Here is a 25,298-nt window from a genome sequence, read left to right as displayed (position 1 = left end):
AGGCTGGCTCCTATTAAATGGAAAGGTCTGAATTATTATCCTATAATTCACCTCTTGGAAGTGTCTTAATTCAATTACACCATGTCCCTGAATGACTCTTAAAAGAAATAGAAAAAGGGTTCTGGATCTTTTTTGTTACAATCCAAAGTAATTTGCAGGGCCAGGGAGTTCTTCTCTAGAGTTGTTAGGAAATTAAACAAAAAGATGAAAGAAAGTCACCTCTTATCACCTGGCAGGGCTGCACTGTGGACAATCAGTCGTGCTTTAACCCATGGGAACGTGGCAGGGGTCACAGCAATCAAGTGTCTCCTCTGTGACCAACTAAATCCTTCTGATTTATATCATCCCCCTCTTCTGATTGTTGAACTGTCCTCCTAGTAAGTCTGAGTTAAGACTGGTGTTCTATTCTGTTATTACCTACCCCCTAGGACAACGTAAGCCTTTGCATAATAAATGCAGATGGCTAAGGCTGGGTGACCAGACTAGCTTCAAGAGAAGCAAAGATAATCCAGTTTCGGCAATAACCAAAGAACCTGAGATTCCCTTGGGTCTTGGTTTGGGTTCTCCCAGCAGCAGACCCCCGAGACAAGGATTCATACACGCATAGTTGATGTGAGAGGGGAACGCAGTGAGAATGGAGGGAAGGACACCAATTCAGGGTATCGAGTGAGATACTCCTACAGACAACTGAGGTTCAGGCCCGCTGGGGAGCCCTAGGGAATGGTGTGGCGGGGAGCGGTAGGGGCTGGCTGTATTTATTACCAACTTCCCTCAGGCACAGGATGCAAGCTGCTCAGGAAAACGACACATGGGCTAACTTTGTCCCTGCTGTCCTCATGCACTTGAGGCATTTAGGATTCTCATTTGGCCATCCGATGGGCTTTGTTCCACTTCACGTACATGGATATGGTCGAAAACTACAAAAAGCCTTTCTAAAGCTCAGAAACACTCATCCTCAGCTCCAAGCCACATCTATCGGTCAAAAAAAGGTACAGATAAAAGCTTGTACACTTCCAGGCTCAAATCCTCCCGTGGAATCGTGAGCAATTATTATTTGTCACGTGATAGTGAGCAGCTACTACCGAGACACCTGGGTTTCTCATCTACAAAAGGAGGCAGCATTTCCCAGGGTGCTGTGGGAAGCAAGCAACCTTGCTCAGGCCCTTACCTTGGTTGGACGCCTCACACACAAATGGCCCCTGTGAGCCAATGGGGTTGGATGAGCCTTTGCTTTGGGGATGGGTGGGAATGCCATTTCTCCTGAATTGGGCAGGTCTTCAGTTCATCTCCCCTCCCCCTTAACCTGGTCCATTTCTAACCTTCTGGCCAAGTTTACTTTCATATGCAGAGAGCAGATGGCTCCCAAGAACCTAAGTAGAGATCGCCCTCTGATGACTCACAGACCACATGGAGGGAACATATATGGTTTTAGACATCCTGCATGTTAAAATAAATGAATGTATTTACGACTTCAGATTTCTACTGAAATGTCAAAAGGTCTTGCCATACTCACACTGGGTCCAAATGCCATTCTGCAGCATTGGCTAGACGTGAGGGACAGATACTTCCAGCCTGGGTGAGCCCCCGCCCAGTGTCTCCCAGTTCCCATGACTCCCTATTTCAAATGGCCTGCTTTCTGCCTTCCAATTACCTGCCTGGCCTCTGTAGGCATTTTTGACTTTATAACAACTGTTCTAGTTTTTTTGACCAGAAACAGATGCTCTAGACATACTCCTGCATAACAACAAAGGTCTATCCAAAATGTTGATCTTTCACCTCATTTTAATGAAGACTACTGAAACGTGAGTCATATAATCAGCTATGAATACAGTATGCAGAAGGATGGATGTTGCTGCTGCTTAGGATATACTAAGGGGGTGATTCTGGTTTGGAACAGGAAGCTGTGCTCCACCAGCAAGAATTAGAGAACCAGGCTGGGCAGTCATGGGACTGAAGGAATGAACGGGCACAAAGCTACCAATCTCAAACGCGCAGCCCACAGAGATGAGATAAGGCAGGCGCCCGCGCTCTAGCCTAATAGGCTTGTAATTGGCTGATCTCCATCTGCCTCTCGTGAACAGGGCATCCTTTGTACCTGGGGTGGTTACAGACATGGAAATGAGGGGCTGTGGGTGGTGATTACTTAATAAGGAAGAGTGGTGGGCATGCGGTGGAAAATCACTTCTGCGGAAGCATAAAGGAAACAGGTCGGCGCTTTGCGATGTCTGGACGGGAGAGGGCCATCCCTGAGCTTCTGGCCCATCTGCTCATTTTCAGAAACTTGCTGACCTCACCAACAGATTCCGTCCACGGGCATGTTCTGTTTAGCACAGATTTCCCAACCTCAGCAATTAGTGACATTTGGGGCTGGATCACGCTCTGTCGTTGGGGGGTGTCCTGCACATTGTGGGACTGTAGCTGCATCCTTGGCCTCCATCTCCACCTGTGTGCTGTCTCCTGGTAGTAGCCCCCTGCCCAGATATGAAACCACAAATACCTCCAGACATTGCCACCAAGGTCCCCTGGGAGGCAAAATCACTCCTAGTAATGAACCACTGGTTTTAGCCTGTGCAGCATTTATTTTTTCAAATGAGTGGACTCTCTTTCAAAATTAAGGACTACCGCTTTAAATTTTAACTTCTGGTCTCTCTAGGAGACGTTCAAATGAGTTAGCAGCACTGGATCCAGCCCCTTTCCTTTCCCTCTACATCTTGGCCTCCATTACCCCTCTAACCCCACGTCCTGTCCTTCTGCCCCACACCAATTCCTCCTCTCTACTCACTCTCCTCCAGTCACACAATTTCCTTTACGGATGTGCTCCTGCCTCAGGGCCTTTGCACTTGCTATTACTACTACCTAGACAGCTTTTCCCCAGATATGAGCTTTTGCCCTGCTCCTTGCTTCCTTCACGTCTTCATCCAAGCATCACTTTCTTGGTGGCCATTCTACCTACAATTTCAACACTTCTCCCCACAGAAAATTCCCTATCCTCATTCCCAATTTTATTTTTTGTCATTAGCATTTATCTAAGAGGTTATATAAGCACCGGTCTTTACTCAACATCTTGATGTTTTTGCATTCATTTTATCTTTTAAAAAATACTGCATTGCAATATTATTTATCACGATCACTGCGTTTTTTGCCATCCTCTCCTAAATTTTGCAAAGCATGTGCCTCATTTGTCTCACCCTAGTCCTGGCACTATTACATACATTGACTTATTTATCTTGCTTATTGTGTGTCCACCTCCAGCACAATGAAAGCTCCCTGAGGATGAGGCTGTTTTTAATCTACTTTGTGCACTGCATTAGATTCGGGCCTGGTATACAATATGGGTACAATACATAACTAACAAATGAATTAACAAATTCCTGCCAGGCAATACTTAACTGCTGCTAAGATCCAGAATCCCAGTTTTATTCCTAAATTCAGCCATTCATTCATTCTACAAACACATACAGGACACCCACTAAGTGCCAGGCACTGTGCTAGGTCCCAGGAAGGAAGAGGTGCGTGAGTTCCACCTGTCCTACAGCTCAGGGCTGGACGGGAGCCAATTACACTTTAGAGAAGTGCATGCTAGGATAGAGAGAAGCAGGAGGGTAGAACTTGAACGTGGAGGAGCTGGGTCACACATCATGCCGTAACCGCGGAAGTAGATGCAGCACAGAAGGTTTCCATCAGCACTGCATGGAAACTAGCACTCTAGTTTCCTGGGACCAAAGTTCTTCCCAAAGATCAAGAGACACAGTCTCTTTTTCCACAAATATTTACTGAGTATTCATTAGCAGCAAATCACTCTTGCAAACCCTACGAATACCAAATAGCTGGAAAGGGGAACCCAACTTAGATTTAGGACCCAACCCCAACTGAGAATCGGTAGAGCTTCCCTGAAGACACAACATTTGAGTACTCTAAAAATGAGCTGACTAAAAAAAAAAAAAAAAAAAAATGGAAAGGAGAGGGGGCAATCCAGGCAGAGCATAAAGTGCAAAGGCCCTGAGGTGGGAAGGAGCTAACAGCAGACCAATGGCACTGAATTGCAGATGGCAAGGTCTGAGTGAGATGTGATGGAGATGGACAGGTAGGCAAAGGGTAAGTCTTATAGGATGTTTTGAGCACGTTTAGCATCCTGAACTTTATCCGTGGGGTCTGAGAAAAACCATCTGCCCTCAGCCTGGACACTGAGAACCAAAACTACGTTTTACTGTCTACCTGAACATGAGTTTGTGCTACTCCTCTGACTTTGTTAGCATGGCTGACCCCCTCCCCCACCCCTCTGGCCCCTGCCAGGAGGCTCCCGCCTGGGCAAATGATCTGATATCCATTATAAGAACTAGAGAAAGACTCATCAGCTCTTCAGTGGGAAATACCAAGTTTATACTCACGTTTAATCCCTTCCCTCAAATCCACCGTTCAGTATATGCACCAACCCTGAACTCTTGCATTATTGTCCTTACCGAGTCCTAACCAAGCCCCCACTTTGAAATACCCCATCTTAAACTTCCAAGTCTCATTAAATTCTGACCTTGCCTTCCCTGCTCCATCTGAGACCCTGCCACCATTTGGCAGGGTGGGGGTGCTTTTGCTTACCGCCACAGGCGGTCCACCCCTCTCTCTCTCATCAACAGGTTGTGTTTGTGATATTAAGGGAGGGCTTCAGACCCGAGCCATGGAGGAAAGGTGAACAGGGAAATGACAAACAGGTGTAACAAGTCTGACACAGAATGAAGTCCAGAGAACATCTAGAAAGGGAACACTACTTGTAAATGGCATCCAGTTTTTCATAGCCACCTCCAAGCCACCTAAACAATCAGGAAAGAGCAGAAGAGCAAGTGGGGGACAAAGAAAACAAAAGCCAGGCAGGAGGCCTTGGTAAAAAGGGAAGGAAGTCCAGGAACAATGCCACCACACCCGTTGTCCTGCTTCTCTCCAGCAGAATCCAGGCACCAAATTCCTTAAAGATGTTCTTAAGTCACTTGCTTAACATACACACTGGAAACCGCACAGGCTTGGTTTTGTCTTTAATGAGGGGAAACTGCACCATAATTTTGTTTAGTCATTAAAATGCTCTATAGCAAATCTTGTCAACAAGAACAATTTAAAGGATTTTCATCAGTCTTAGTCAATGTCGAACAAGGTAGAGGTACAGCCTCTGCAACGAGACAAGTGAGATGTGAGAGCCCGAGACAGGCGGCCTGAGAGTCCTGCATCCGTTGCTGAGAGCGGTTTCCACTCCACTTGCTTTTTCTGCTGTTCCAGCTTGCCAGTTTTCACATCCATCACCATGTCCAACTCCGCTTACACATAACAAAGTCATTCCGGGGGGTCTAGAGGCATGTGTGTATGTGTACAGGCAAGGACAGGAAGGCAGAAACCAGGAATAGGTGGTATCACCCACACAGCAGGCAGACACTCTCTCTGGATTTAATTGTAAAAAGAATCGTCCCTTACGTGTCTTTGTCTCCCACAAGATGCTACAGTCCATGAAAATCCTGTAAGAATTAGAGACCCCTGAGTGGAGGGAGAGCCCGCGATACATTGCAGAAAGTGGACCATTAGAGTATCACCCTGATCGACTGTCCAGCCCAGCTCTCTCTCCTGAATGTTACAACGTCAGACACCCATTCACATCTGTACCTGTTAGAATGCTTTTGCCAGCAATGACACACATCCCAACTCAGACTGGTTTAAATGACATTTTAAAGGAAAGTCACAAAATGGAGTCACTTGTGCTAAGCCCCACATCAGCAAACTAAGATTTAACATGTGACCCACATGCAGTTTCAGCCTCCTCCAGGAATATAACCTTTAACCAGTCAAATTAAAATTATCTGGTCAGCACGAGTGAGGTAATCTGCCTGACACCTGCCTTTCCCCAAAGGAAGGTGACACTGCCTCAAGCAATCTACTCTTTGCCAGAAACTTCCTTTTTTCTTTCCCCTTTTGCTTATGAAAGCCTTCCATTTTATACAGTTCCTTGGAGCTCCTTTCGAGTTTCATGGGACCAAAACTTTTCCCAAAGATCAAGAGACACAACCCCGAAGAGCCAAAGCAATCTTGAAAAAGACAACCAAAAGCAGGAGGGATCACAATCTCGGACTTCAAGATATATTACAAAGCTGTAATCATGAAGACAGTACGGTACTGGCACAAAAACAGACATTCAGATCAATGGAACAGAATAGAGAACCCAGAAATGGACCCACAAACATATGGCCAACTAATCTTTGACAAAGCAGAAAAGAATATCCAGTGGAATAAAGACAGTCTCTTTAGCAAATGGTGCTGGGAAAACTGGACAGTGACACGCAGAAGAATGAACCTGGACCACTTTCTTACACCAGATACAAAAATAATCTCAACATGGATGAAAGACCTCAATGTAAAACAGGAAGCCATCAAAATCCTCGAGGAGAAAGCAGGCAAAAACCTCTTTGACCTTGGCCACAGGAACTTCTTACTCAACACGCAAAAATGAACTATTGGGACCTCATCAGAATAAAAAGCTTCTGCACAGTGAAGGAAACACTCAGCAAAACTAAAAGGCAACCAACAGAATGGGTTAGTATCCAAAATCTATAGAGAATTTTTCAAACTCAACACCCAAAAAACAAATAATCCAGTGAAGAAATGGGCAAAAGACATGAATAGACATTTCTGCAAAGAAGACATCCAGATGGCCAACTGACACATGGAAAAAATGCTCAACATCACTCATCATCCAGGAAACACAAATCAAAACAATGAGATACCACCTTACACCTGTCAAAATGGCTAACATTAACTCAGGCAACAACAGATGTTGGCAAGGATGTGGAGAAAGAGGATCTCTTTTGCACTGCGGCTGGGAATGAAAACTGGTGGAGCCACTCTGGAAAACAGTGTGGAGGTTCCTCAAAAAATTAAAAATAGAACTACCCTATGACCCAGCACTACTAGGTATTTATCAAAGGGATTCAGGTGTGCTGTTTTGAAGGGGCACACGCACCCCCATGTTTATAGCAGTGCTATTGATAATAGCCAAAGTATGGAAAGAGGCCAAATGTCCATTAATAGATAAGTGGATAAAGATGTGGTATATATATACAATGGAGTATTACTCGGCAATCAAAAAGAATGAAATCTTGCCATCTGCAACTATGTGGATGGAACTGGAGGGTATTATGCTAAGTGAAATTAGTCAGTCAGAGAAAGACAAATATCATATGACTTCACTCCTATGAGGACTTTAAGAGATAAAACAGATGAACATAAGGGATGGGAAACAAAAAATAATATAAAAACAGGGAGGGGGAACAAAACATAAGAGACTCTTTAATATGAAGAACAAACAAGAGTGTTACTGAAGGGATTGTGGGAGGAGTGATGGGCTAAATGGGTAAAGGGTTTAAGGAATCTACTCCTGAAATCATTGCACCATGTGCTAACTTGGATACAAATTATAAAAAAATAAATTATTAGATTAAAAAAAAAAAGTCAAGAGGCACAGTCTCTTTTTCCACAAACATTTACTGAGGATCCATTAGAAGCAAATCACTCTTGAATACCCTAAGAATGATAAGAAATTATCATTTGATCAAATTGTCACTTAGATACCCCACCATAATCTTCAGCTGAATGCATCTAAATCAAGCCTCATGACAGAGTCTGCAACATGTGGATTCTGGGACCAGACAGTCTAGATTTGAAATCCCATCTCTGCCACTTACTAACTGTGTGATCCTGGGAAGCCACTTAACCCCTGCACCTTAGGCCTCCATTTGGAAAATGAGCATCATGATGGTCGCTCCACTCCTGGGTTGCTGAATGATTGTAACCTGTCCAAGAATGGCGCTTAGTACACAGTGAGCTCCATATACATTTGAGTCTTATTTAACCCCTGAAAGCCACACCCAAACTTGAATCTCCTTTTGGGATTCATCTCAGAAAATGGCACCACCCTCTGCCCAGGCACCAACACCAGACTAGACTACATCCCACAGTGCTCTCTTTCTTACATTATTTATGACAAATCCAATTTTAAATGGTTATTTGGGGGGCACCTGGGGGACTCAGTCGGTTAGGTGTCTGACTTCAGCTCAGGTCAGAATCTCATGGTTTGTGATTTTGAGCCCCGCGTTAGTCTCTGTGTTGACAACTCAGAGCCTGGAGCCTGCTTCAGATTCTTTGTCTCCCTCTCTCTCTGCTCCTCCCCCCCCCTCCCTCCTATCCTCCCCTTCTCTGTCTCTCAAATATATAAACTTAAAAAAAAAATTTTAAGTAAAAAAACTGGTTATTTGGTTATTATGAGTTTAATGTCTGTTCCTCTCTCCCACTCAACTCTAAGATCTAAGACAGTTGAGACTCTGTGCCCTGTTTATCAGTGACTGGCACACAGTACTAAATGAACGAGGAAATGAAACATTTGGAGGTCTCATGAACCGTGAACAATTAGAAACTTTTAAGAAGTTATGAAAATTGAAATAGATGATGATACATGGAGTGTGATATTGTGATTTGTAATAAGAAATATAGGGGCGCCTGGGTGGCGCAGTCGGTTAAGCGTCCGACTTCAGCCAGGTCACGATCTCGCGGTCCGTGAGTTCGAGCCCCGCATCAGGCTCTGGGCTGATGGCCCAGAGCCTGGAGCCTGTTTCCGATTCTGTGTCTCCCTCTCTCTCTGCCCCTCCCCCGTTCATGCTATGTCTCTCTCTGTCCCAAAAATAAATAAAAAAAAAAAAAAAAAAAAAGAAATATATATTTGGTCTTCGTCCTCATTTCTGGCATAGAGCTCCTAATACCTTTATAATTTTTAGTGTTAAGAGTGATCAGGTATCTTTTCTTATGTTAATGAGGTAGTTGTTGGGTGTGTCTAAGGATGGGGGCTGGTGGCCAGTAGACCAGCCCTGTGATCAGAGGTTTGAAACTGTCAGTCCCCACTTCCCACGCCCCCCCAACCCAATCCAGGAAAGGGAGAGGGGCTCAAGATTGAGTTCAATCACCAAAGATCAAAGAGTTAATCAATCATGCCTCTGTAAAGAAGCCTCCATAAAACCCCAAAAAGACAGGTGTGGAGAGCTGGGTTGGTGAACATGTGCACCTGTGCCCAGAGAGTGCTTGGAAGCTCTGCACCCTTTCCCCACACCGTGCCCTATGTATCTCTTCCATTTGGCCATATCCTTTTATGATGAACTTATGATCTACTAAGCAAAATGTTTCTCTGAGTTCTGTGAGCTGCTCTAGCAAATTTAACAAACCCCAGAAGAGGGTCAATGGAACCTCTGACTTACAGCCAGTTGGTTAGAAGTATAGGTAACAACTTGGGTTTGCAACCGGTGTCCAAAGTGGGCAGAAGGGGCGGAGGAGGACAGTCTTGTAGGACTGAGCCCTTACCCTGTGGGATCTGATATAGACAGTGTCAGAATTAAGCTGAATTGTAGGACATCCAGCTGGTGTCTGTGAATTCTTTGTTGCCAATTCTTTGTTGGTGTGGATCTCTCTCTCTCTCTCTCTCTCTCTCTCTCTCTCACACACACACACACACACACACACACACACACACACACACACCTGATTGGTGACCAGAATTCTTTCAGGGGGAAAAAAATCATTCAATGCTTTGCTTGATGACACAGCCTGGAAAGGCAGAAGAGGTTGTGTGGGTACAACTAAGATTACCTTTGTCTGGTCTGCTTGACTACTTTTTCTTTAGAATGATAGGGAAACAATGCTTAAAAATGTGACTTGAAGCCATTGGACAGGTGGAGTTGGGAGAGGCTGGAGGAGAGGGGGAAAGGGCACAGTTTCCAAAAGAAGAAGGCTGCCCATGTCATTGGCAACTACATGGATGGAACTGGAGGGTATTATGCTAAGCGAAATTAGTCAGTCAGAGAAAGACAAATATCATATGACTTTACTCATATGAAGACTCAAAAACACAGAACAGATGAACACAAGGGAAAGGAAGCAAAAATAATATAAAAACATAGAGGGAGACAAAACATAAGAGACTCTTAAATGTGGAGAACAAACACGGCTACTGGAGGGGTTGTGGGAGGGGGGATGGGCTAAATGGGTAAGGGGCACTAAGGAATCTACTCCTGAAATCATTGCACATAGCATATAGTGCACATAGCACTATATGCTAACTTTAGGTGTAAATTTTAAAAGATAAAATAAAATAAACATATATATGAAGAAGAAGAAAGAAGAAGAAGAAGAAGGAAGAAGGCTGCCCAGAATGTGATGTGATGCTTCGGTATTCTGAGTCTTTACCTTTCTTAAGCTAAGGCCGTATCTCCTGCTACTTGCTAGGTGTTTAACCAGATGTCCTTCAGATTCTCAAACCAAACAACCCAAAACTGGAGTCAGTCAGCTTCTCCCCCAAAATGTCCTCTCCTGTGTTTGTGACATTAACATTCACCTAATCACCCAGCACTAATCAAAGAAGTCATTCTTGATTCTATCCTTCTTTCTTCAGCCTCCTCTTGCCCCATTCTCCCCCACAGATATTAGATTGGAATTGAGATTCAGAGTTCTTCCTACGATATCCAGATGGGAAGTTTGAAGAGTTTGCTACAGAGCTTGGCCCAAGACAAGGCTCCATATGTGAGTTCCCTTCTCTGCCAGACAGAACACCCTGTGCTCATGGGCAGGCACCCAGTTGGCCAAGAAGTCTGTGTTATCCTAAAATTGGGCACCACAGCAAAGATGTCCTGGTCCAATTAAGTTCCTTTCCATTTGTTTATGGAAATTAAAAGATAATCGAGTTCTAGACAGCATTTCCTTTATCTCCCTCAAAGCAGGCTAAAAAAAAAAATCCAAAAACCATCATTGTTGAGCTTTCTCTCCTTACCTTATCTTCCTCAGCATCACAGAGAGACCCCTGACTTGTGCAAAAAGGAACCCGCCCTCTTCCCCAGCACACACACTGTAAGGGCGACAAGCGCCAGTCTGCCTACATGGAGGACCATTCTCTCCTCGCTCAGGAATCTATGGACGTTTACTCAGAGAGCCCCTCAGGTTGTGTCTAGCACATGATCATGAGATAAAGACCAACTCTCTGCTAGAGAGACCACAAATTCAATGCCCTACCAACCTGTCAGCCTCCCCCACCTCCCTCTGGCCCTAATAACTCTGCTCTGGAAACAGCGACCTTTTATTTTTCACTCCCCCAACAGGTTGTACTAAGTGCCCCTCTCCTTGCAATGTTCACCTGATTAGGGCCACTCTCCCTGCAGACCTCAGCATTATAACATCACTCCATCCTGAACCTTCACTGACCTTTCAAGGGAGATCAGCTCCCCTCTTACATGCTCTTAAAAGCTTCTGTACCTCCATTGTTGGTTTAGATTTGTGTGATTCTTTCACTTATGTCCGCCTCACCCACTAGACTGTACGTTTCTTAGGTTAGGAATCTTGTCAATGTAGTCTCAGAATCTAACACAGCATCTGAACACAAGAGGCATCCCCCAGATTTTTATTTATCTGAACACTTACTATCCAGTAGTTCGATAAACACTGGACACACTTACGTAAATCATATACACACAGTCTAGTCTCAAGAAACCCATGGACCAGTAGAGGAGATGAAAGCAATACAGAAAACTACAGAAGAGTGCCATTAAAACGTACACATAAGAAAGGACCTCCTGGGGCGCCTGGGTGGCTCAGTCGGTTACGCACCTGACTCTTGATCTCAGCTCAGGTCTTGATCTCAGGGTTGTGAGTTCAAGCTCTACATTGGGCTCCATGCTGAGTGTGGAGCCTACTTAAAAAAAGGGGGGGGACTTTCTAATTTTTTTTAATAGAGGGAACCAAAAAAAGAAGAAATGGGCTGAACCTTGAAGGCTAGATTGGATTTGTACCCAACCAGAAGAGAGAGTAACAACCCCAAGGAGGAAGGGACAATAAGAGAAGGGAAGGGGGGGGGGGGGCAGAGCAAGGCAGTGTGGTAAGAATATGCAGAGCACACAAAATCAAAGTGAGATTTTAATGTGAGATTTTAATCTTGGCCAGCTGAGCACAGAGCTTCACCCTCCAGAATGTTCCAGAGGGACTATAAATAGAAGGTTGGCAGATGAGCAAAAGCACCATTTTATCAATGGCCAGAACTCGTAACCTCAACCCAAGTCCTGATAAAGCTGAGCTGGAGCTCAAAGCAGGGGCTTGGAGCCCCCATGCCCCCACCCCCCACCCCCAGGCTGCAAGAAAGAGTTGGGTCTGACCTAGTTTGGGTGTGAGCCTCTATGACAGTAACCCCCCCCCGCTGTGTCAGCAAACAAGATCTCGAGCCCTGATGGATCCAATCAGCATTCCATTCCCTCAGAGAGGATTGAAGCAGAGGGGATAAGGCAGGGAGAGAGGGGTAGGTGTAGGGAGAGGGGAAAGGGCAGGTACAGAGCCCTCCATGGGGAAGATCATGAGGGACAGAGTTGTTCTTTCTGTTTCTTCCACCAGAGCACCAGTTTGCCTCTTGACCTCTTAATCAAACCTTGAAAGTAAGCAGAGATTTAAAAGTCACCTCTGAAAAGTTTCCTACCTTTTTATTTTCATTTATTTATTTATTGAAACTTTTTTTTCTTTTATGGCAAGACCATTCAACAGAAAAGTTCTACCCTCTAAGCAAATGTTTTTCCTCCTAGCAATTTTTAAATGTACAGTACAATATAGACCCTGTGTTGTACAGATCTTCAAACTATCAGACCTCAATAAAGGGGTTTAAAGGAAAAAAAGGGGGGGTTCCTGGCTGGCTCAGTTGGAAGAACACACGACTCTTGACTTTGGGGTTGAGTTCGAGCCCCAAAGTGGGTGTAGAGATGATTTAAAAATAAAATCTTTACATTTGCAACTATGTGGATGGAACTGGAGGGTACTATGCTAAGCGAAATTAGTCAGAGAAAGACAAATATCATATGACTTCACTCATACGATGAATTTAAGATACAAAACAGATGAACATAAGGGAAGGGACGCAACAAATAATATAATAACAGGGAGGGGACAAAACATAAGAGACTTGTAAATGTGGAGAACAAACAGGGCTACTGGAGGGGTTGTAGGAGGGGGGATGGGCTAAATGGGAAAGGGGCACTAAGGAATCTACTAAAATCATTGTTGCACTATATGCTAACTTGGACGTAAAGTAAATACATAAATTAAATAGAATTTTTAAAATGCAAGTAAAAAATAAATAAAATCTTTAAAAACAAAAAGTAAGCACAGGACATTCGTAACTTGAAACAGCTCAGGGGACCTCTGTGAGTGCCCGAGGACTGCCTCTTCCCGGGGCGGAAACCAGAGGCCTCTGGCTTAGCACAAAGACTGCTGCCCTTGGGGCGCCTGGGTGGCGCAGTCGGTTAAGCGTCCGACTTCAGCCAGGTCACGATCTCACGGTCCGTGAGTTCGAGCCCCGCGTCGGGCTCTGGGCTGATGGCTCGGAGCCTGGAGCCTGTTTCCGATTCTGTGTCTCCCTCTCTCTCTGCCCCTCCCCCGTTCATGCTCTGTCTCTCTCTGTCCCAAAAACTAAAAATAAAAAACGTTGAAAAAAAAAATTTAAAAAAAAAAAAAAAAAAAAAAAAAGACTGCTGCCCTTAACTTCTTTGCTTAAGGGGCACAGGAAAACCCTCTTTCAAACAGAAGAAAAGCTGCTCCTACAATGGGGCAAGGAGCCGGCATCTTTAAAACTGTCTGGGGGCACCTGGGTGGCTCAGTCGGTTGAGCGGTCGACTTCAGCTCAGGTCACGATCTCGCAGTCCGTGAGTTCGAGCCCCGCGTCGGGCTCTGTGCTGACAGCTCAGAGCCTGGAGCCTGTTTCGGATTCTGTGTCTCCCTCTCTCTGACCCTCCCCCCTTCATGCTCTGTCTCTCTCTGTCTCAAAAATAAATAAACGTTAAAAAAAATTAAAAAAAAAAAAAAACGGTCTGCAGCAGGGGTTTCCGGGGGGGTGGGGTGGGGGGTGGGGGTTGGTCTGTTAAGCCTCTGACTCTGGGCTTCAGCTCAGGTTGTGATCTCGTGGTTTTTGAGATCAAGCCCTGTGCTGGGCTCTGCACGGAGCATTGAGCCTGCTTGGGATTCTCTCTTCTTCCCTCTCTCTGTCCTTCCCCTGCTTGCACTCTCTCTCCTTCTCCCTCAAAAAAAGATCAACACTAAAAAACAAATAAATAAAAATATAACTATTGGCAGCAGCAGCATTTTTGTGGTCAGTGGACCCTCTTGCCTGTTGCCGCCCCCAGACCAGACTCAGCCCAGGGGCCTCTCAACACCATGATGCGCACTACACAAGTCGAGGCCTAGACTCGGACTCAGCCCAGATGCAGCCCATCTTCCTCCTCATAACCCCACCTCCCCACCCACCCTTCTCCTCTGGTCAAGTTTCTTTTACTTACAGCCTATCTTTCACCATCATTGGGTTTTAAGCAACTATGAAGTAAGGATGTGGGTCTTACTTAACTGCATGTTCTCTCCCGTACATCCACAAAACTATTCTTTTGCACAACATAGGGCAGTCTTAATTCTGCTACTTAAAGCTGTGAGCTGGGGCAAGCTTAGCCGGCGCTTTCACCCAACTCCTAGAAGTGTGGGAAGGATGAGCTGACATTAGGTGTGGGAAGGAGTCACAGTGACAGCACAGTGAGTACTGGCCATTATGATCAGACACTCAATCGGGGTGTTTATCAAATGGAACAGTTAACAGCCTTCCCTTCTATGGGCTCCGTTTGGCAGGAAATGTGTGTGAAGGTTGAGCCCAGGATGGGGAAGGGGAAGGAGAAAGGGGTAGGAGGAAGGGGGAAGGCACAGGGAAGGCCCCAGGTTTCTTTTACCCAAGCCTATTAAGAAGAAAAACTGTCAACTTGAGTTTGGGGTTTGGAAGAATAGTGAGCACAGAGATAAACGGAGACGTGTCAGTCTTCTTGGAAATCTAGGGCATTAGCTCATTTCCCTTTTAAAATAAAATAGGTCAGCTAAGTGAAATTGTGTGCTCCATCAAAGATATCCTCTGTATGAGTGTGAGACAGGGAGAAAGAAAGAGGGAGAGAGACCCAGCTGGGCAGCTTTGAAGAGAAGGATTTCCCCGAACCCGCGTCCCTATGACAAGACTCTCCTTGTGGGATTTCGTACTATTCACATCTTCTCAGGGGGGAATTTCAGTCATCAAGCAGATCAATCTTCTGCCACCACTTTGGTGTGTGTTTGTTTCAGCAGGGCTCCCTGCTTAATGAAAGAGTCAAAGAGATCGAGCTTCAAACCCCAATTCTGCCATTCACTCTGGGTGATCTTGGACAATTTACCTTGATCTCTTTGAGCCTCAACATCTTCCGATACGACATGGAGTCAATGTGCCCCAAGTTGGTAGGCTTTGTGAGTATTAAGTTACCTCATATACATAAAGTGGCGTGCACACAGAAGACGCTAAAATCAAAAGGCAGAGCGCCTGAGTGGCTCAGTCGGTGAAGCATCCGACTTCAGCTCAGATCATGATCTCACAGGTCATGGGTTCGAGCCCCACGTCGGGCTCTGTGCTGACAGCTGGGAGCCTGGAGCATGGTTCGGATTCTGTGTCTCCCTCTTTCTCTCTGCTCTTACCCTACTCGTGTTCTCTATCTCTCAAGGCTCTCTGCCTTTTTTTTTTTTAAAGGCAGCTGCTGGGGTAGCAGTAGTAGAGGCAATAACAGCAGCAGTGTGGTAACAACGTAGCGGTACCAGTATTGATAGCTATAAACGTTATTAACAGTAGCCACAGTGGTGGGGACACCTGGGTGGCTCAGTCGGTTCAACGTCTGACTCTTGGTTCTGGCTCACGCCACGATCTCACGGTTCCTAAGATCAAGCCCCGCATCAGGCTCTGGGCTGACAGGGTGGAGCCTGCTTGGGATTCTCTCTCTCTCTCCTTTCTCTCTCAAAATAAATTTTAAAGAAACAGTAAAACAGGAGCAGTAGTGGTCATAGTAACTGCAGCAGCAGGAAGAGACGGAAGAGTGTAAGAGGAATAGTAATAGTCACTCGTAAGTTTCAACCATTTGACGCCATTTTAGAAATCCCAGACAACCTTCTCACTAATTTAGCACCTAACAAGGACTCAACAGAACTACACTGTGTGCTCCTAAAGCCCCTCATTACAACTGAGTGTCACACTAAGGACACGAAGAAATGCTGCTTTGTTGTAGCCTGGCACCTGGGTTTATCTTTAAAAGAAGCTGGGGCTGGTTACCAAAAAACATCTCTTCCGGAGGCTGGTAACTTATTTGCAAGTCTGCCTTAAGCACTGTATCCTCTCATCAAGTTCTAAAGGGGGGCAGTGACCTTGGCAAAAATACATGTGTTAGAGCAGATCAAACCCTAGAAAGACAGAAGCGCTGAGTTCTTGAGCTTGAAATCCTCCCTGGCAGACAGCCGCTAACTCTAGTCAAGCGTATCCACTCTTGCAAGACGATAAAACACTTTGAAAAACTGCCCGCCGTTCAACTGTGATCTCAAATCATTTTCCTTTCCCATTGATTCTTTGTTCAAATTTCCAGGGAAACTAATTTGAAAGAAGGTCAGTGTTTTAAAAGGGGGGCTCGTTACCACCTGCATGTCTGGTTCAGGCTGTTTGATGACAATAAAGAACATCGAGAGGTTCTGAGTTGTTTCCTTTCCACCAAAATCACTTTCAGTATGAAAACCATATGTGACCTCAGACCCACACCTATTTATAAATCTGTCTCTCCCAAATGTGTCTGGGAGAATAAGGCCAGCCGGACAGGTTCTGGGGGCACCACTGTTGAAAGGAGATCACAATGGTGATTTCTGCTTGTGTATAACCCATGGTCACCAGCAACCCTGTGGAGCTGACTTTATTCCCTACAGACACGGGTGGCAGAGCGTGAGTGGATCTGGAGGCTGCAGGAAACCTTGTATCTAAAGCCAGGGTTACTTTTCCCCCTTTGTTTTGTTTTTCCTTCCACCTGGCATTCAAGGAGAGGTTGCTGAAAAGAGGGTGAATGTAGAGTGCTTTTGTAATACCTTAAGCAAGGCAACTTCTGAGCCTCTGCTTGGGTCCCAGGAGTTCTAGTTTCACCAAAGGCTTCTGACGTCCCTCTGGAAACAGCGAGCACAGGATAAACCCATGTCTGGCAAGAAGTACATATCTGAGTCCAGAACCCTTCCTCGGATCAGAGCTTACCTTGGCTGTCCTGCTTACTGGAGCTTTCTGCTTTTCTGACACCCTGAACTCTGAACCCAGGCGGCAAGAATGCAAGGCATACCTGAGCAGACTCTCCAGGCTCCATTTCTTGCCTACTTCACAGTGGTCCTTGCTTGACTATTTCATCCTTAACAATTAACTGGAATTTGACCTCTGTGGTTCACTGACATTTTAGGTTTCTTCTGAAAATCTATTCATTTTCTTCCTTCCAGCTAGACTGTTGGTCCAGGCTCTTTCTATTCATCTCTGTCCCATTCAGCCTGTGCCCTGAAGGATCAGGACCCACAAGCTTATCACTTCGGAAGAGCAACAGTGGTTGCTAGGAAAGTTCTCGAAATGGCTAAAAATTCGATACCCAGCTAAACCATCGATCAAATGGGAGTCTACAAGAAAGACACTTTTAGACATGGGAAGACCCAAAATATTTCTCTCTCATGCACTCTTTCTTGTGAAGCTACTGAATGGATGTTTTCCACCAAAAAAAAAGGAATAAATGAAGAAAGAAGCACGGTCTCAGGAATCCAACATGGCAAACCAGCGACAGTAAGTCTCAGAACAACACTGAGCTACAGACTTCAAGAGTAAACCATCCAATAAGAGTGATCAGAGAGAGACCGTCAAAGCAAAAGAATAGAACCTATAGAATGTTTGGGGATGTGTCCGTACATCTGGAAAATTATCGACCAGTATTGACAGAGTAGCTGGGGGATTCAGAAGAAAAGAAATACATAGAGAGGAAACTAAACATAATTTGGCCATGTGGAAAAATTTACATAGTCAAAGTAATGTAAGTACTATTACTGATTTAACCAAGTGTTTTGATATCATTAAACTGAAACACAGTCAACTGAGACATTGATGGGTGAGCAGATAAAGTGGGGAAGTTGATTCAAGAGAGCTAAGCCCTCAACCATCACAACCAGAAGCCAATAAGGAATTTATGAAATTCAGGATTCTAGTAATAGATGTATAAGCATATTACATAAGCATATGGAAGGATATGCCCAAAGAAATAGCTGGAAAAGAAGAACAAGTTATTTCCAGGGAACCAGACTTGATCTATTTCACTATAGGCTTTGCAACACTTTTTTATATTTAACTATGTACATGTATTACGTTAATATATTGAACAAAAAAAGTTTGTTGTTAAAACCAGAAAATCTAGAAAAATATAAAGAAGGGAATGCAAAGTGCTCACCATCTCACAATCCTCAGATAACCACTATTCATGTTTTTCTGGATTTCCTTATAATCTCATTATGAGCAATTTAAAGAACTGATGTTTGTACACAATATTATGGTTCTCTTATTTTACATTATTTCATCTAATATTATATCTGGGGAATGTTCTCAAGTCATTAAAATTGCTTAAAACATTATTTTAACATCTGCATTATAGTCCATTAGGTAGATTTATAATAATTTACCCAATCAGTCCCTTATTATTGGGCATTTAGGTTCTGTCCAATTTTTCACTTTAATTTTTCTGAAGTGCCACAATGAACATTTTTGTACATAAACCTCTTTCCTCATTTCTGATTATTTCCTTAGAAGTGAAATTACTGGATCAACAATGAGAAAAACAAATATTTAATGAGCAAAAAGCAGTGGAATTGTTATATGAACTTTAAAAAACCCTGCATAATTGTTATAGATTTTTTAAACACTACATTTAAAACATCTTCCTTGAGATGTTCACACCCTGGGGCAAGTCACATCTGCCAACTTTTAGGCAAAACGGCTAGACTGCGGTTGGAAAGGAATGCTTACTTAGACAATGACTTCTGCACTGAGCGATTACAGAGAATAGTTAGCATCATTAAATGATTTGCCCTGGAGCTTCCCCAGCTTCTTTTCCCATAGATTATCCCCAGAGAACATCACTGACTTCTCCAAATTCAGCGGCAGGGCTGGGACTGGAAGCCTGGATTTCTTCCTGACTCCTGGTCTCACACACCCCATAGCATCACTTGATTTGAATAGACAAGTAAACACGTAACTCTTACTATCTTGACTGGTCACTGACATTTAAAGATGGACTGATACAACAGACATTTCAGGCAGCCAAAAAGAGTTGTTGGGAGACCTTGAATAATGACTTTCTGAAAGAAAAAAAATGAGTTGTTGATGGAACCAGAATTTCTGGTTTCATCAAATACAAGGAAAAGAAAGAACTCAATCCTGATTTGGATTATAGAAAGTCAAGTTTACTTATCTGAGGTCTGAATATAAAAGAGAGAAAACCGGGTGTTTCTTAGATGCCTTTTGTTTACAGAATGACCTCAGAGTCTCCACTTGCTTTTTGCTTAGAAAAATATTGTGTGGTAGGTGGTATTATTTTTCCACCAGTCTCCCTTCTTTTCTGCCATGGATCACCGTCAGTGTTTCCAGCCCCATTGAAGTTGGGTCCAGTAATGTGCCTAGTTTTGGTCAACGTAATGTGGGCAAATGTGACTGGGTAGGAGCTTAGAGCATCCTTAACCGTGTTTGTGATCACCCTTACTTACACTGCTGTCACCATCCATGACAGAGTATGTACAAGGTAGTATACAAAGAGTAAACCTAAGCTCAGTTTGCATCCTGAAGCATGGCTATATCCTAGCCAACCCACAGACCAACAAGCACAACAATAAGTAAGTAAATGTATAGGACAGCAGAATATATAATTAGTTAACACTGTTGCAAAGCAATGAGATTCTGAAGTTGTTTGTCATGCAGCATTGACGTGACAGTAACTGATTAATACACATAGCCTACATTTCTGGGATCTTCCCACCTTCTCTGAGTTAGTGCCATTCTCAGAAAGAGCTTGTTAATATGACACTGCATGAAGAATTACGGGTGATTTTCCTAAATTATAAACTATGTTACGAGTAAGAGAGTGTTTTATAACACGTTGTTTCATTTAACTCTCACAGCAGAGTATGAAGCCCACAGAGGTAACAGGACTCCTATAAAGTGACACATTGACTAAAAGGTAGGCCTGGGGCTGGAACGTGAATCAACTCAATTAAGAGAATATCCCCTTCACGTACAGGACCACAACAAACAATGATACAAATGGTCCAATGAAATTAAGCTGCTAAGACGTTGACAACAAATACCCTTCAGGAGATTACGGCCAGCTGGAATGGGCAACAAGAATGGCCTGATGTGGTGAGGGAACAAGATTTTCAATAGTAGCCATTTCTTACATTCTTCTGTATTCAGGGAGCAATCCGACACGTCAATGTTATTTGAAAAGCAAACCTTGCATTTCCTAGGGAAACTCTTCCCTTGTGACATGGTGACATCCCAGGTACAGCTCTGTGGCCACATAAAATGTCGCAGTAAACAACTCAATATATATTTCAAACGTTAATTGCCTTCCCAGACCTTGGAATTTCTCACTGAGCTCACTCACAAGTTTTATTGAGGGCATAAAATTTATTGTGTTGACATACCCTTTAAAGTGCTGAATTCATCAAGGCCAAACCAAGCCTGGATGACATTATGAAGAGTGAGTCAAATTTTTTTATTGAAAGTTTTGTTCTGTGCTTCTATTTTACATCACAACCCAAATTAAGCCACTGGAAAAAAAAAAGTGCCAACACTTTTTAAAAGAAATGTAATCATCCTTTTCCAGGCACATTTGCACAGAACTGGAAGGAAGGCACATTATCTATTCCAAAGAAGTCTGGGCCTCGGCAATGAAACAAAGTGATGAGAGACTGTGTTTGAAATGCCTTGGCATGGTAACCCAGAGTCAGAGAGGCCCCTTGAGAGTCTCAGATAAAATGACAAGCTTAAAGGTTTTGCTATGGGACTTCCTGATTTGTTTAAAGAGAAGTTTATTGTTACATGATTCCTTAAACTGATAATTGTTCAAAATTCTGCCTCTGAGAGGCTTTGCTTGCAACTTACATGTGGACATGCCTGGTGGAGAGAGCACCTTAAAATATAAACGACTCCTCAGGGCACCTGGTTGGCTCAGTTGGTTAAGCATCCAACTTCGGCTCAGGTCACGATCTCAAGGTTTGTGAGTTCTAGCCTCACATCGGGCTCTGTGCTGACAGCTCAGAGCCTGGACCCTGCTTTGGATTCTGTGTCTCCCTCACTCTCTACCCCTCCCCCACACATGTTCTGTCTCTCTCTAAAAAATAAACATTAAAAAAATTATATATATACACACACACACACACACACATATATAAACAACTTCAAAAGATAGAGAAAAAGCCTAGCATTCTGAGCCTTGTGAAGGCCTTAGCAAAGTAAAGAGGGAGATGGAAAAACGAACAGGATGCTTCTAGAATATGTATAAATGGTCCAACCAAATTAGATTGTAAGATGTTGACAACAAATACCATTCAAGGGGTAATAAAAACACCAGTGAAAAAACAGAGTGACAGAGAGGTACCCAGCTCCCAAGGACAGCAATCAGAAGTCAAATATAGTTTTATTGCCTCACTTACTTAAACACAAATGTTTATTAAGAACTCTGAACCCAGACTGCCTGCGTTCAGATCCTGGTTCCTCCACTTCTAGGTGGCATCACTAGGTAACCTCTCTCTTTTCTGTCTCAGTTTTACACCTACAAAATGATGACATAATAATACTTTTCTCATAAGATTGTAATAAAGGTAAAGAAAGTTAGTGAATATAGAGTACTTACCATGTTCAACATGTACTAAGTGCTCTGTGCATGTTAATTAGGTTGATGGCATGCTAGGTACTGGAAGAAAAGAAATAAAACATGTGGGGGCGCCTGGGTGGCTCAGTCAGTAAAGCGTCTGACTCTCGAGTTTGGCTCAGGTCGTGATCCCAGGGTCGTGGGATCAAGCCCCTTATCGAATTCTGCTGAATGCAGAGTCAGCTTAGGATGCTATCTCGCTCTCACTCTCTCTCTCTGCCCCTCTCCCCCACTCACTTGTCCTGTCTCTAAAATAAATTCTTAAAAAAAGAAATAAAACATTCGAATTTCCTTATAGAGCTTACATTCTAGTAATATAAACAATCTCCTGAAAAGACAATTACTATCCAGCATGAAAACCTTAGAATGCCTCTTTAGTCTAATGAATAATATTTGCCTAGATACAATGGTATCTGCCCCACTCATCAGTAGAGGAAGGCAAATTCATACTGAGCCACAGATGATCATGCCACCTTGTTATCAGCTGCTGCCTAAGAAATTACCTAAAACATAGTACTTCAAACAACAAGTATTTATTGTCCCACAGTTTCCATTGCTCAGGAACTTAGATATACCTTGGCTGGTTGCCTCTGGCTCAAGGTGGCTCATGCCACAGCATTTAAGCTGTTAGGGCTGCAATGTCACCTGAAGACTCAAGTTGTGGGGGGATGCCTGACCAAGGTCACTCAGGTAGATTTCTGCAGGCCACAGCCCTAAGTCCTTACCATGTGGGTCTCTATGTAGAGATGTTTCATGAGATGGAAACTGGCTTCACCTGGAGTAAGTGACCCAAGAGAAAGAAACAGAGAAACCAAGAGAGAAGCCACAGTCATTTTATAGCATCCCGCCATTTCTGCCATATTCTGTTTATTGAAGTAAGTTGTTCAGGCCAGCCAACATGCAAGGGGATGAAAGAAGCTAATCAATCCATTAGCCAAATATCCACTCAAATGCCCCCCTTCCAAAGAAGCCTCCTTTGCTACCTAATCAGTGTCATCTCCTGTTGGTCATTCTTAGGGGTTCTGAACCCAATTCCAACATGGGGGGAGAGGAATGGGGGTTTCCACGACATCATCCAACAATGCTCTGACACCAGCTTGGTGTTCTAGAATTCAACTGAATTCTAACAATATCGACCTGGAGACAGCATTAGATCTCACAGGTTAAGGATTCGGTCACACAAGATTGCCCCCACCCCACACATCAGAAGCCAGTCACAAACCCAGGTTGTTACCTCTTCTTCTAACCTACTGTCTATAAATCAGAGGTCCCCATGACCCCTTCACAGGGTTCCATTAATTTGCTAGATTGGCTCACAGAACTCAAGAAACCTGTACACTCCCCATATTACTGGTTTATTACAGAGAGTATTAAAGGATACGAATCAATAGCCAGAAGAGATACAAAGGGTGAGGTATGGGGCACAGAGCTTCCCTTCTTCTCAGGGTGCACCATATTCCCCAGGTCCCCTCATTAACATAACAGAAGACATCTCTGCTGCCCTCAGGAAACTCCCAGAGTTTCAGGAACTCTGCACCAGAAACAGGACAAGACCAAACACACATTTCTCATCATAAAGCACAATATCCCACTCATTTGCCCATAATCTTGTTTGATTTTCATCATTCCATAACGTCTTATTTCTTTGCTTCTTATCTCTTCCCAGACACTATATTGCAACCTCCATGAAGAAAGGGACCTTATCTATCTCGACCCTTCAGTAAACAGAAAATACTTATCAAAGGGCTGCCAGGATCTTTGTATAAATAAGAGGTACACTTGACCTCAAAGTTCCTGAAATGTGGTTAGAAAGACCGGGGTAGCATGTAAGAAACAGAAATCGGGGTTTGTGAGATTTCATCTTAAGGTGCTATCTAAGAGGATGAAGAAGCCCCTGGAGGTGGAAGGAGTCAGCGAACTCTTGGTGGAGAAGGAAAATCTGAGCACGTTTGAACAGTGGTCTGGATTTAGTGAGGCAGAGAGATCTCCATTTACAGGAAATATAAGAAATAAAAGAAGGAGTTGGATAGGTAAAGCAGGGTCAGATCCAAGAGCTTGGATAACTAAGCAGGAGACCTAGAGAGAGCTGGAAACCAATCCCAATTCATTGCCAGTAGCTATGCACGGACCAAATGGATGAACAGAGTCATTATATTGCCAGACTTTTTCCAACTGTCTCCAAAAATGGCCCCAAATGAGAAATGCAATATCCACGTCCCTTAAGAATAACTCCCACCCAACTGGTTCCCCCAGCATGAGTTAACATCCTTGAAGATAATCTAATTCCCTTTACTTAGATTTTGTGTTCACCTGGAAACCCAGGACAGTGGAGTTCTCTGAGGAGTCAAACCTAGGACCTGTGGTTGCCCTGTGGCCACTCCCTGTGGAGTGAGGTCAGTCACAGCCATGGCAAAACCACGTGATTCAGAAAGTGAGGGGAAATGATGTCCCAAATGAAAATCGGGGTGTCTCTGCCCAAAGAAGACAAAGGATCCTAGGAAGGCAAAAAAACAACAAAACAGATGTTTACTATACATACTACCGTGAACTATCCTGAGCAGACCCTGGGTTTCTGAGCACAGTTCACAGTACCACAGACCCACATAAGGGACTTTCACGCAATCAAATGAACACTGGGTGGAAGAACAAAACTCATTTAAACTAAAACCCAGTGACAAATCTCTGGGACCTGGGAGCACCTTTCAAATACCCCCACAAAGAAAGATACATGTTATTTACTGTTATCTCTAAAGAACAGGATCCAGAGTATGGTAGGGAATGGATAGATGTTTGTTATAAATGGCAGAAACCAAAGAGGGAGAGGCCACTTTTACAGATTTTAAAAGACTTAAGGACATTGTATGTACCGCTATACATGTTTTCTCTTCTCTTGGGTAAATAACTGGAAAGAGAGCGACTGGATCGGACGTAGGAGTATGAATCAGTTTGCTATTGCTGCTGTAACTACCACAATGTAGTGGCTTAGAACAACCAAAAGTTATTATCTTACAGTTCTAGAGGGCAGAGGTCCAAAATGTGTTTTACTGGGCTCAAATGAAAATGTTGGCAAGCTTGCACTCCTTCGGGAGGCTCTGGAAAGAATCATTCTCTTATCTTTTTCCAGCTTCTAGAAGTCAAATACATTCCTTGATTCATGGTATGGTCCCTTCTCCCTCTTCAAAACCAGCAGTGTGGCATCTTTAAATCTCTCTCTCTGACCCTCCTGTCTCCCTTTTGTTGGGACCCTTATAGTTACATTGGGCCACCTATTCAGGTAAACTTCCCCCATCTCCCATCCAAGTACTAACCAGGCCCGACCCTGCTTAGCTTCCGAGATCAGACGAGATCGGGCGCGTTCAGGGTGGTATGGCCGTAGACAGACTTCCCCCATCTCAAGACCCTGAATTTCATCAGATCTCCAAAGTCCCTTTACCTGTGTAAGGTAACATATTCACAGGT

General features: G+C 43.9%; 1 long non-coding RNA gene across 1 annotated transcript; it reads right to left on the bottom strand.

Moving 5' to 3' along the window:
- Nucleotides 1-21,624: 21,624 nt before the first annotated feature.
- Nucleotides 21,625-23,167, bottom strand: LOC131501560 (uncharacterized). The gene is made up of 3 exons (XR_009256833.1): nt 22,565-23,167; nt 21,822-21,881; nt 21,625-21,740 (listed from the first exon to the last, which is right to left on the bottom strand). It is a non-coding gene; the product is annotated as an uncharacterized LOC131501560 (long non-coding RNA).
- Nucleotides 23,168-25,298: the final 2,131 nt, after the last annotated feature.

This window comes from Neofelis nebulosa, chromosome 18 (genome assembly GCF_028018385.1).
Source record: "Neofelis nebulosa isolate mNeoNeb1 chromosome 18, mNeoNeb1.pri, whole genome shotgun sequence".
Lineage (NCBI taxonomy): Eukaryota > Metazoa > Chordata > Mammalia > Carnivora > Felidae > Neofelis > Neofelis nebulosa.
This window is presented reverse-complemented; position numbering and strand designations above follow the sequence as displayed.